The 9,475-nt window shown below is 43.6% G+C and overlaps 1 long non-coding RNA gene across 2 annotated transcripts; it reads right to left on the bottom strand.

The window, feature by feature from the left end:
- Nucleotides 1-390: 390 nt before the first annotated feature.
- On the bottom strand, nt 391-8,857 carry LOC307216915. 2 transcript variants are annotated; one of them, XR_013839364.1, is made up of 3 exons: nt 8,536-8,857; nt 978-1,110; nt 391-854 (listed from the first exon to the last, which is right to left on the bottom strand). It is a non-coding gene; the product is annotated as an uncharacterized lncRNA (long non-coding RNA). The 2 variants fall into 2 exon arrangements; XR_013839365.1 differs by lacking the exon at nt 8,536-8,857 and adding an exon at nt 6,400-6,836.
- Nucleotides 8,858-9,475: the final 618 nt, after the last annotated feature.

The following is a 9,475-nucleotide window of genomic DNA, read 5'->3' as shown; positions in this document are numbered from 1 at the left end:
GCTTTTGATGCCAAAATAAACTTTATCTGTCCAGAGTGCCACTCTCCCATGGCTGGCTCATTCACTGGCAGAATCCCTGAGTGGGCGGTCCTTAAACCTTCCCCAGCAAAGTAGTTTCTTGACGCCCAGTCTGCGCCTCCCTTCTCGGCGCAAAAGCTTACTGCACAAGGAGGGCGTGGGTAACGGAGGACCTCTCTCCTCCCCGCTTTGCCCATGGTGTCCTGGCACCGCCTCGCCTCCTCCGAACCCTGAAGCTCCTCTCCACTGGAGGCATGGTTACTCTCCTGCGCTGAGGAGGAGCTGCTTCCCACGATCTTTTGGGGGCTCTCTGTAATCCATCCGGCTTTCCCCCTCTCCCCCCTGAGCCGATAGCAGTTCCCTGACAGTTATTATTTATTTATTCATGGCTTTCCACAAAAAAGCCTCAAAGCGATTTACAAATCTATAGCGTACAATAAATAAACAAATGCATTTTAAAAATAAAACTAAACTTGTTTTTTAAAAAACAAAAGTACCCCTCTCACAATCCTATAACAAGGACGGATTCCTTGTTCCTCTACTAAAAAACAAACACCAGAAGAATGTCAGAAATCAAACTGCAGTGTGATTCCAATTGGCCACTCTCTGCTGTGAATGACGCTAGGTTGTCTGGATTCATGCACTATAGCTCTGGCCTCTGGCCTCAAGGTCTGGATTAGTCAGAAAGCAAGAGTTTCCCCATCAAACAGGGTCTCCCATGAAGGATATGCCAAAAACAATATCTTTTCATAGTCTCTTTTAGTATAATGTATGAAATGCAGAGCATTGTATGCAAAACAACCAGAGTTATCCTATGCAGAGCAGGAAAAGCAGTTCTGGAAGAAGGAAAACAACCAAAAAGGTAAACAGGGAAACTCCTTTTCATCCTTTCTGGACATTAAATAAAACTTATGGGGGAAAATGAATTGAAATTTTCACTTCACTGCATCCAATATTACCTTTTCTTCTCTCTGTTGTCTTTAATAAGGGCAAGATTTCATCCTTGGTTGCAGACTCAGGAAGTTAAAAACATTGAACCTTACAGATTGCATTTTGCTGGGAGCACTTGTCTGTCACCATCTCATTTACAGTCTGTTGAAACAAGGAAGACAAAGGTTTTTACATGGCTGTATCTGTTTTATAGGCTTTCCTTCTAATTATGCCTTTCCTCCTTTGTCGCTTGCTTTGTGGAAAGCAAAATATGCCCTTCTTTTCCTTGGAGAGGTCTTGCTGCCAATAATATATACACAGAAATATTCTCAAGTTAGGAGACCTCTAACTCTGTGGGCATTATTAGAAAGGCAAAAAAGAGGCCAAAAAAAAAAAAAGTAGCTGTGTATTTCTTTCAGGGAGAATTTCTCCTCACGGCTCTCCCCACACCCATTCTTTGGATATCTGAGTTTTGACTCCCCTTTTCAAGTGTCATTTCCTGAAGAGATAAAAAGACTAGAGCAAGACTGCAGGGATGGACATTTATGATGGTGTAAGATACCCTGCTGGGGACATGGGTGGCGCTGTGGTCTAAACCACAGAGCCTAGGGCTTGCTGATCAGAAGGTTGGTGGTTCGAATCCCTGCGACGGGGTGAGCTCCCGTTGCTCGGTCCCAGCTCCTGCCAACCTAGCAGTTCGAAAGCACGTCAAAGTGCAAGTAGATAAATAGATACCACTCTGGCGGGAAGGTAAATGGCATTTCCGTGCGCTGCTCTGGTTCGCCCCATGCTGGCCACATGACCTGGAAGCTGTACGTCGGCTCCCTCGGCCAATAAAGCGAGATGAGCACCGCAACCCCAGAGTCATCCGTGACTGGACTTTAACAGTCAGGGGTCCCTTTACCTTTACTTAAGATGCCCTGCAGAAGGTAGGATATTTTGTGATCTAGGGGCCATTGCACAGAAGCCCTTCTTATGCATGCCACTAACAGAGCCTCTTTGCATTTGGATAGGTTGTGATGGAAGCAGGCATTTCTTCAGATATTTGGGGCCAAAGATATTTGGTAACCCAAGCAGACCCAGCGTAGAAAGAACTTTTAAGCACTCTGCCTTGCTTGGGGGTAAGGCCCTCTTGTTGTGCTGGCTCCAGAAGACTACGGATGCTTGTGCAAGATCTTGTGGGAACTCAGGCAGTCCTGTGAGATCACGGAAGAACATCCCAGAACCAGTGTGCCAAGAGGGCTTTGCTTCCCAAGCAAGGCAGAGAACTCTAAAGCTCTTTTTGTGCCCTGAAAGCCCAGTGCAAAAAGAGCTTTTCAGCTCTCTGCTTTGCTTACACTTAACTTGCAGAACTTCAGCCAGCCAACCCTCAATGGAATATGGTTGAAATATTGCGTGAGTTAAATGGACGTATTAAAAAGGCAAAAACCATGTTGTACTATATTTCTAAAGCATAATTTTATAAGCATATTGGTGCACATGCCCACTTGACCGCTTCAAGCTGCAGAACTGCCACTGTTACGGCTGCCACATCATACTTATTCTGCATTTATAAGAAATAGATATTTTAGTGTGGCAGCACCTACACCTTTGAACTCCCTGCCTGTTGATCTCAGGCAGGTTCCTTCACTGTACCCTTTTTGCTGCCTGCTAAAAAAACACACACACATTTTTGTTTAGACAAGTCTGCCCAAATATGTAAACTTCCCACAGCCCTTGAATTTATTGAAAGGTTATAAAGGTCCTGAAAATTTGTATCAACATGCTACAGAATTTCAAAAGCTGCTTATATTGTTTGCTTGAATAAATTAAAATATCTGAGGGAAGAGTTCAGTGTTTTGTGAATAAAGACTGTGCTAACAGACTATGCTGTGAGTGTCAGTTCCACACCACTTGAGCTGTGGGGCTACTTGAGCTGTGAATTAGAACCTGAATATTGATGCTTCTCTGAATGAAAAAAGAGACTGAAAATTCTTAAAATGACTTATTTATGGATGCATATTCCCATACTTGAAGACATGTTACTATGGAAACTCTGTTTTAGAAGCTTAGAGATTATTGTTTTGATTTAAATTGGAGTGCAATATCCAGATTCTTTAATATAGCTGCCTCTCCCAGTCCCTTAGTGTATTCTGTGGTAAATTGTAGAACTACAGTGATCACTCTGAGTGTCTTAATTTCTGTAGAAGCTCCTTCTATGATTCAGCATATTGATCTGGAAAAGGTACACAGCAGGATCCACAGAAAGCAGGCATCTGTTAAATTTAAGGGTCCTTCCATCCCAGAAAGGGGGAGGGACCCTACTTCTCTTTAAACACATGAGCATCTGAGGCCTTCCCAACAGAAACTCTTCAGGTTAAGTATGACATCATGTTTACCTCACAGTGGATAAGAATACTACACTTTGACAGATTACAATGTAGGCATTGTATCTGTCAGGGAACTGACATCAGAGCGAAAAGCGGAGGCAGGGCTCCAGAGCGATGCCGGAGAGGGAACCAGTCGGGGGGAAGGAATTCAGTGTGACACCAATAGAGAGGAGATGGAGGAATCGGTGTCAGGTCTCCAAGACCCTTCAACCGAAACCAGCGGAGAGAGCGCTGGCACGCCCTTGCCATCCCCTTACTTGCGCAGACGCGTTCCGTGCAGAGAACATAGGCGGAGACTTGGGGTCAAGCAGCTTTTATGCTGGAAGAGATTCAAGAAACGCCCACTGGCAGATTCTGCAAGTGACTAACAGGTCACGGAGGGCGAGCTCTAACCCTAAACATGTTTGAGCAAACCATCTAATTGGAGTGGAGGCAGTTTACGCACGAGTAACCACACTATACCATTACAGTATCCAACAGTGTCTTTCAGCTAATGGCAGTGATAGGAGAGAAATAAGTTCAGTTTGCATTTTAATTCCACTTAATTCACACTTAAAAAAAGTTTTAAAAACTTTTATTTATTATTGTCAGAACAGAATATTTCTATATGGGGAGCTTTTGGGTTGTTGTTTTTATTTTGGTTATATATTTTGTGGTTTTATATTCTGATTTTGTTCTGTGAACCACCTTGAGACCTCCGGGTATAGAGCAGTATATAAATTAAATAACACATAAATAAATATCAAAACAAACAAATAAAAACCATTGATACTTACAAGAGTAAGCAACACCCTTGAGGTGACATTATAACAAGTGTGTAAACGAATACATTTGATCATTCCCACCTATATTAGATTATGGACACATCAAGAGCATGATTTCACTAATATTTCCCAAGATAAAGAAAGCATATGTCTATCTTGTTAGCATAATACTTCCTCATACAGATTTGTATATTGTAAATGCTTACTTGGCTCTAAACAATATATTAAAAAAATTCTGGCATTTTGTTTATCTTCTCTTTCTTCCTACAATTCGCAGAGTTCCTTGTGAAGAGGGATCGACTGTTGAACCATTCTGGGAGTTGTAGATCTGGGAGAGGTATAGGGGTCAACTCTCAGCATCCTTAATAAACGGCAGCTCTCCGAATTCTTTGGCAGAAGCCATGACTTTTCAAAGTGGTGTTATGGTGTTTTAAATGTATGGTGTGAATGTGGCCTTAGTGATTAGCCATTGATGCTACATGTTTCCCTCTCAAAATCCCTGGCTGAGAGCCAGTGTGGTGTAGTGGTTAAAAGCGGTAGTCTCGTAATCTGGGGAACCGGGTTCGCGTCTCCGCTCCTCCACATGCAGCTGCTGGGTGACCTTGGGCTAGTCACACTTCTTTGAAGTCTCTCAGCCCCACTCACCTCACAGAGTGTTTGTTGTGGGGGAGGAAGGGAAAGGAGAATGTTAGCCACTTTGAGACTCCTTCGGGTAGTGATAAAGCGGGATATCAAATCCAAACTCTTCTTCTTCTATAACATCTTAAATTGGGAGTATGCCTCGTTGAAATCCATGAGATCTACTTCTGAAAAGCCACACATAGGATTGTAAATTTCTGTTCTGTGGGTGCCGGTGTTACAGCACTCTGCAAATGAGGTTTCTACATTTGCAACTGCATCCCTTGTGCAAGTGCCATGAAGCATCCAGATGCTTATTATTCTTAGTAGTACCGTGAGAAAAATGGTTTGGTGCCTCAATTTTCTCGCGAAGATGGCGATGGAGAACATAGCTGAGAATTAGATTCAATTTCCCTGGCTTCTGAGCTTGGTCTGCCCCTCACAATACTTGTTCCACACAGCCTTTGAATGCAGATTGTGATAGACTTCCAGCTTTGTCATTTGGAATTGATAGCACCACTCTTGAAAACATGTTCTAAAAAGTAATAACACTCCAGTACTGCTACCCAAACAATGGAGACAATAAATGGATTACATAACGTTTCTGAAATAACATCTTTTCCCCATTGTAAAATGACATGAAAGGCTTGAAACTGAATCTCCTTAGAGACAGTTTGCAACATCTGTCAAAAGTTTGCCCTCTTTCATCATCTCTCTCTAAACTTGCTATGCAAGAAGACATCTGTCAGTGTGGCGTGCTGGTGGCAAACCAGGCCATTTCCCTGTGTCTTCGCGTGAGGAATCGTAGCTAGGTGGTTGAACACATGCACTCACATACACTCCCCTATGTATCAGTCCTGGTCATTTCCTGTTGGCAATGGCTTGGAACACCCCCTGGATGAGAGTTGAAAAGGTACTGCCAGCCCGTGTAGAAAATGTTGGCCTAGATAAATGAAAAGCAATACAAAAAAACCAAACCAAAACCAAACAAACATCAGATAAATTGAAAAACAATACGAAATAGGCACCTGTGGCAGAGACATGATAAAACAAAGAACACAAACACAGCAACTACATTAAAAACAAGACTGAAACCCTAACAAAGTGGACACTCAAAGTAAATACTCATTTATTCAGTTGAGAAAGCTTATCAGAACAGAAATGGCTTCTGTTGTTTCCAGACATTGCAGAAAGTGGGTGCCTCTTGTTCCACAGAACAGGGGAAGTCACAGTAAAAGCCCTGCTCCACGTTCCTGTAGAACAGGCTTCTGATATCTTCGAAACTTGCAGGAGAAGCTCTCCCACAGACAGCCAGGACCTATTGAGTATATAAGGGACAAGGCAGTCTCTCAAGTAACCTGGTCCAGAGCTGCATGGGGCATTATAGGCTAGTATAGGCTAGTACCAACACCTTGAATTTTGTCCAGTAGCAGACTAGCAGTCGGTGCAAATCCAATGACTAAAGTTTTATATGCTGAGGACAAATAAAATTTGTCCCCACAAGCAACCTAGCTGCTATGTTCTGCAGCAGCTGCAGCCTCAGGGATAGTCCCACATAGTGTGCATTGCAGTAACTAAAGATAAACAACTAACAAAATTCATGAATTCACTTCACATGCAGTATTCCAAATAAATATTAACAAAATATCAGCAAATGGCAATAAAACAAAACCAGCACCACCCATTATAATAAAACATACATTTGAACTGACTCTGTACATGATCCTGCCCCTTCCCCAAAAACATCTTCATCAAAGGAATTTAATAAAGCCACTCTTAGCTCTTCAGAATATGAAAAGCAAGCCAAAGGCTAAACGATAATTTTCTCCTCGTCTAGCTCAAAAACACACACAAACATCAATCTCTTTCCATGCTTGAGGCTTCTCTTTCTCTGCGACCATCACTGCTGTACCTCCTTATATTAAACCATATTACTTTATTCTTCCCTTCCCATTCCTTTTTTGTATCATGTCTATTAGATTATGAGCTTGTGTGCTGCCTTATCTTTTAATGTCTGCTCATTGCTTAGAAAATTGTAGGTGCTTGGTAGATGATAGACAAATATTTAAATAAAGAATACCTTAACCTGATCCTTTTGATATAGCATCTAAGGCCCCATCTGTATTATACATTTAAAGCGGTATCATACCACTTTAAACAGTTGTGGCTTCCCTCAAAGAATCCTGAGAACTATAGTTTGTTAAAGGCACTGAAAGTTGTTAGGAACACTCCCCCCCCCCCCCAGCAATTTCCAGAGTTCCCTGGAAACAGGGTTGTGCTTTTAAACCACTTTGAAAATTGCAGCTCTGTGTGGGGAATAGGAGGTCTCCTAATGAGTCTCAGCACCACCCTTATCAAACTACAGTTCCCAGGATTCTTTGGAGGAAGCCATTCCTGTTTAAAGTGGTATGATACTGCTTTAAATGTATTGTCCAGATGGGGCCTTCAAAGGGAGTGCCCCAAAGCAGCAGAACTGGCTCCCAAATGCAGACAAATGAAGGGAAGAAAATGTTTCATATCGACAGAATGCTTCATAATAATCAAAACCTGATCTGCTACTTCTGGGCTGGGAGCCTTGATCATTCGGTTACAGAAGTATTTACTTTCCGCTTTCAAGCCCTGCTATGTATAAGGAAAGAAAAGCACAGAACAGAGCAAAGTATTTCCAAAATATAAAAGTCCTTTGAGTCTAGACTTTCAAGGCCTCCCATGGTGTCGAGAGCTTCTGAAGACATGTCTCTGGGATTCTATTGTATAATTCACAAAAGACTCAGCAATTCGCTTTCTGTACATTATCTGTCAGATTTCTACTGTACTCCTCTTATGGATTTTTTTTGGGGGGTGGGGGGTTGAGTGGGGGAAGGAAATCAAGGATACTGATATGAGAAGCCTTTGTAAGAGAAGCAGAATGTACACTGGCAGAAAAGGATGGGCACCTTGATTGAACTACGGCACTCTTTAAATGAATTTCATTTTGAAAAGATGCAACACTCAACATGGCTGTTTCAGGCACAAGAAAAAGTGTTGACTTCAAGCGGCGCCACAGGCAAGAACACACCGCCCCTTGAGTGTGCTGCTATCAAAAGCTTCATGTTGGATTCAACTCCTGCTAAATGGAATAATTAAATGGTCAAGCCTCAGACATCGGCTGCAGTGCAAAATGCTCCTGAGGCCTGAAACTGCAACCCAGGGTGTCGGCAAATAAGTGCTTTGGGTGGGCCTCAGCAAAGGCTCCTGTCACTACCTGTGGCAGACTGATATGAGCCAATTTGGGAATGTCATTCTTACATGAGGGTGGGTTGACCCTACCGTCCATCACTATTGATTGAATAATACTTTATTTAGAAGTGCTGCACTCTGTCGTTTCTTTTCCTCTGCAGAGCCTGCTGGCTTCTGCTTCTCCCTAAACAGTACAAGCCAGGGGTGCCAACTCCTAGGGGCCCAACTCTTTTGCCCCCCCCCCAGTACTATGGGGGGGGGTCCAGGATGGTGGAGGCGGCTGAACATGGAGCCAAGTGTGGTATGGCTTCAGTGGCTAGCTGCTCCTCCCTCCTCTTCCTGCTGCAGAGGGGAAGAAGTGGGAAAGCAGCTCTTGGCTGGTGGCAGTGGCAGGAGGAGGAAGAGGATGACGATCAGAGGAAAGGAGACGCCGGTGATCGAAGCTGCACCGCAGCCACATTTGGCTCCACCCCTTGGCTCCTCCCGATGTCCTGCCATTGTGATGTGACATCACATGTGTGACATCACAAACACAATGTCGCACACACCCATCTCCCTCTCAAGTTGGCCCCTTTGGTACAAGCCTGTGCATGTCTTCATTGTTCAATGGAGCTGACTTCTAGAGAGGAGGAAGGTCAAAAGGCAGAGATGAGGCAGGCTGCTGAAGAAGCCAGGGAGTCTCCCACTCCTGCAGCAACAAGCTCCTCTTCAGCCTGTTTTCCTGGAACATATGGAGGAATGAAGAGAGCAGAGCAGAGATTGGTTGTGTGCAACTGCAGTCTACAATGGCTTAGGTCAAACATTGAAGAGGAGATAGGCAGCTGTAGGAAGGTGAGGACCCTCAGCCCTCGCAACTGCCTCATTGGGGCAAGATCTACTGGGAAGAGTTGCTGGGATTACTGTGCCTGCACTGTTTTGGTTGCTTTGAATAAAGAGTTGACTGACATTGTGTGTTTTTATTGCTTGGCTCCTGACAGTTAGTGCTGCAGCAGTTGGATTACGTATGTTGTGTGACTATTCTTGGTGATGGGACAGTTATAAACCCCAATAATAATTACAGTTGTACCTTGGAAGCCGAACGGAAGCCGTTCCAGAAGTCCGTTTGACTTCCAAAACATTCAGAAACCAAGGCGCGGCTTCCGATTGGCTGCAAGAAGCTCCTTTAGCCAATCAGAAGCTGCAGAAATTGTGCCGGACATTCAGCTTCCAAAGAACGTTCACAAACCAGAACACTCACTTCCGGGTTTGCAGCATTCAAGAGTCAAAACGTACGAGTGTTAAGGCGTTCGGCTTTTGAGGTACGACTATATAATGGCCTCAAGGTAATGTTTTTGGTTTTTAAAAACTGTTCCCCAGCCCCACCAGTAATATATACCACCCTGAGCTCCTTAGAGGAAAGAAGAGATGTAAATTTAGTCACCCAACTAAGTGCTACTCTGAGTAGACCCAATGAAATCAATGGATGTGGCCTGCTGAAATATGTTGATTTTAATCCACCCTGATTATGACGTAGTCTGCGAACAGTTTTGCTCCTTCTTGCAACCCTGCTGAAAAATC

Source organism: Podarcis cretensis (genome assembly GCF_951804945.1).
Source record: "Podarcis cretensis genome assembly, chromosome: 1".
In the NCBI taxonomy this organism is placed as follows: Eukaryota; Metazoa; Chordata; class Lepidosauria; order Squamata; family Lacertidae; genus Podarcis; species Podarcis cretensis.
The sequence above is the reverse complement of the archived record's forward strand: the minus strand, read 5'-3'. Positions and strand labels throughout refer to the sequence as shown.